Below are 4,394 nucleotides of genomic sequence, written 5' to 3'. Positions count from 1 at the left end.
CAAATATCCTTCTATTTACATTTTAGATATGGCAGGTTGAATCACGTGAAGGATTGCTCGTATTCAACAAAAAAGCGAAATCAAACCATGCGCGTGGTTGAGTAAATGTAAAAGAATAATTGTTCGAAGCGAGAGCTTGATAATGAACAGAGAAAGTAAGCATGAGCTTTTGCTTACTACGAAGGTGCTAAATTTGGTTGTTTGATGATCCCACAGGATGACGAATTTGATCAAAATGCAAAAATACGGTGACGTTAGACTTATTCGGCTTAGCGGCTAGATTTATTTAGTGCCCAAGAAGCGTATTGGTAGTTCAGAGCGCGTTTGTTCCTATTCTGGGCATAGTACATTTAGTTGGTCAGGTTTTATTTGGGTTGACTCATTCCCGTCTAGTGCAGCAGTTCTTAGCACCCCACAGATTAATATGGATTTGACTAAAATGGTGATGATGGTTTGAATTTTCCCGCGATGGGTGGCGGGTGAAAGAATCGGGCACTGGTCTCGCCTGTTTTGTATTTTCGCCGCTTTTGTTTGAAAGCTGCGTTTGATCGTGCTTGATATGTTTGGACATTATCACGAAGCGCGTAACCTACATTCATCCGGAGGATGAGTTCTTCGTATCTATCCCTCTTACAGTCGGCAGGTTGACTTTCCACAGTAAATACGAGATGGTATACAACTCGGTAGTTTATGTGACTTCCATCTTGTGGAGCCGAATGAAAGGTAGCCGGTGAGTCTGCCAGGTCTCTACGATACCCCACAAAGCCAAAGGGTATCTTGTGGCCAATATCTATAGTTTTCGATGTTTGCCGAAATAATAAACATGATCTTACATTTAGCCTCTACCCACCTTGTAGTTAGTCACACGTAGTATAGAGAAGAAGTGGTGATGTCTAATCTTGTATTTGACTGTGATTGCTTCGGTCGGCTGGAAATGTGATCCGTTATCGCTAATGATCTCATGTAGGCGGCCGTATAAGCGGATGATGTTGACTTTATATGAACTTTGCCACATTTTTAGGCCTTAAGACTAATGTAGGCTTACTCTACATTTGGCAAATAGTCAAATTGCTACTAGAATGAAATGATGACCTCTGTTCAGTAAAGAGTTATCTTCACGATTATCAATTCCCATCTGAAAATAGCAGAAAGCGTCATTTGTATGAAGCGATGAAGGAGGGACATATTGTACATTCGAAGGTTAGCGATTGTGGCAATGTCTTACGTATTTGGTGCAATCGGATTCATTGTGGTCCGATAATATCCCAAGCGTGTGATTTTTCTTTGCCATCATGGAGCAGCCCGCTCGAAATATGAGGACACGGCATTCTTCTCGCGTCGTGGACTTCTTCCATCCACCTTTCGTGCACTTTGTGAATGATCAAGGCAACGCCGGGGCCCCACCACACCCGAGAGGTGTTCTTTTTGTATAATTCTCCTTGCATCCAGACGTGTTGGGAAGGCGGCCAGCGAGCGTATGGCACGTTGTCCCCTCTTTGTCACATGCTCCGGGTGGATAGGTGCCCAATTGAGCTTAAAATTCGGGATTGCTTGGAACCCGAGGTTCTGCGCGATTCTCCTCTTCGTTGGTGATTTGGTGGACATAAAGCCAAGCTCACGGCCAGTGATTCGATACTACAAAGGCATTTACACCACATGTATTGGCATATTAATCAAAGATACGACTTATGAGGCGTGCTGCTGAGTGATTCTTCCCGGAAATGGGTGTAGGTAGGTTACGTGATCCAAAGGTGAGCGACTTGGTATATTGCTTTGATAGGTGCGAGGTTTCGCTTGGTGCACCAAGATCCTGTGCTTGGTTGATGATCGATGATGAATCCCAAGTATGCTCGGAGGTTTTTAGCTACTGAAGCTCCACTGTAGCTTTGTAGTCAGTAGAGGCAAACTTCGTGCGACGTTGTTTGTCACCTCGTCGGGTTTGCGACGGTCTGGTGTGTCGCCTTGGGAGAAATGAGCAACACTCTGTTCCAAATCCTCTCGAGTTTTGATGCTCTATTGATAAGTCCCAGGAATCTACATCGGTTTGGGTATATCTGCGTGCAAAATGACCCAGTGTCTGCGGTTTATGCGTCATTGATGGGATTTTCTGCCCGAAGAACTTCGGCGACAGCGCTAATAACTTTGGGTGGCACGTATTTGAAAGTCAGATGCAGGGCGTCGGGAGTCACGTCTTCTTTGTCAGGTGGACGGAGTTTTCTCGAAGAAGTGTTTAGTAGATCTATTTTGGGTATATTTTGTGGGGCACTATAAGCATGTAATGGTAGCCTTCTTTGTTGCCCACAGAAAGCTGAGGCGTATCTTTTTGATTGCTGAATATTCTTGATCATGCTAGGGCTTCTTACTAAGGTAGTAGATAACCCTTTCTTCACTTCCTACTTTGTTTGACGACAGTTACCCATAGCTGTTTAAGTTCGTGAGATATAAACCAGAGGTTGATCTCGTTGTGGTGGCACAGGCACTGATGGTTTTGCTTGATATCTCTTTTATTGGTCGAAGCCGGCTTGATAAATAGTCACATGGTGTGAATACATTTTCTTGAGTTTCACTGAAGATAGGCTGCAAATCATTGTAAGTTTCGATATAGATAAACTATATCTTACCTTTCCCAGAATCTATCGACTTCTTTTTCAGATTTTGAGGTTTAACGATGAGCTTTGATTTTGGAAGGATCTATTCTTCTCTTTAATTGTGACGTATCGGGAGTTTGCAGATGTTACCACGACGTCATTACGAGATTGAAGCCTGTGCTAGCAGCTAGAACTTTGAAGATTGCATGTTATGCCCTCTTTACTTGGTTTGGCACAATAATGTCATCTCGTATCTCGACTTCTTTGTGCATCATGTCATGTAAGGTGTAGTTCAAGTCGCGTTGATATCTAACTCTGGCGTTGATCAATCAGCAGCATGGCGTATATGACCGGTTCCACCGATGATGGCGAAGAGTCGCCATACATCTATTCATGGCCATTTTGATTTAGTTATGCTTGTATCCATCAGAAGGATAATGTAGCATTAGTCGGCCGGTATTTAATCACAGTGCTCTTCGATGTGAGGTAGAGGAAGTCATCTTTTGAACACGCTTTGTTTAAGTCTAAAAGTCAAGCACAAACCACGGATTCTCCCATCCTTTTTTGACCACGAGTACTATGTTAGCTACGATGAATACTGAAACTTATAAGTAGACGGCTTTGAATTGTTTGTATTCTTCTTTAATCTTGACCCATTAAACCTCTATTAATTTAAAGCTTTTGTTTCACGAGATTTGAAACTGTGTCAATTCTATATATTGTGATATCCTATCGTCCGGCATGTCTTTGAACAATAACGTCTTTGAATTTGTTTAGGAGGTTTATGAAATACGTGCGCATTTAGGCTCGAGGAGTAGTCCTGTCTAGTTCTGGGAGACTAGATTGATTCTACATTGATGGGTTCAGTATCTTTATTCTTAGTCCCCTTCCCTTCTATAGTATTTCTTGCTTTTTGTTGTAAGTGTTTGGTCGATGCAGGTCTTGGTCATCTCGGTATCATAAGTAAACATAATTGCCTCAAGATAACACAAAGAGTAAGCAAAGCTGATTTGTATGACAAAATTGCCCAGAGTATAGTTGAAACAAAGAAGCCCAGTGATCCACATGGTCATTAGTGGGACGATGGTTTAGGGCATTTCCCAGGAACTCCACACTTGACTTCAGGCAAGGCCCCAGAAATGAGAGAGTAGGGATGGCAGAAGCGGGAGAGACTCTCAGCAAGCACCTCTGGGCCTCGACTCGACTCCCGACCTAAACGAACTCATCGTCTTCTGGTTCTCTTGGAACATCTCATCCTCCAGTGGTGAGCTTGAAGAGTCTTCTGCGATTGTTGGTCCATGATTGTTTTCTAAAAATCACCGGGCATGCGCGTTGGTTTACCATGATTAGCAGCGGTGGGGTTGAAGCGATCGTCTTGAAGTATCATAGTAATGATACCGTCTGGCAGCCGCGACAAATCGATCTTCTCGAAGCAATGACTGCTGACATTCTATACAGCGAGAACATGACCAGGTTTTTGGTAGGAAGGCGTTTTGGAGGGATAAAGTAGCAATGTTGAAGATCTCGATTAAGCTAGCTTCTTCTGGGAATAATGCAGGCTGAAATCACATGAAGGGTTACAGACTTCCATGCCTGAGAGACAGAAGTACCCATTTAAAGTGGGAATGAGGTCTACATTTGGACTCCTACATGCTTGCGGTTTTGGACTGAGCAAGCATTTGAGCCTCTTCTTTAGTAGGTTTTGTGTACCTAGATCCAAGTGGTATCCTACTTTGATTGCCTTCCTTGATAAAGGTGTTTTAACCCGGTAGGATTCGAAGGCATTCAGTATCCTGGGTTTTGAGC

This window comes from Silene latifolia, chromosome Y (assembly GCF_048544455.1).
Source record: "Silene latifolia isolate original U9 population chromosome Y, ASM4854445v1, whole genome shotgun sequence".
NCBI classification, from domain to species: Eukaryota; Viridiplantae; Streptophyta; class Magnoliopsida; order Caryophyllales; family Caryophyllaceae; genus Silene; species Silene latifolia.
Note: the sequence above shows the minus strand (reverse complement) of the source record.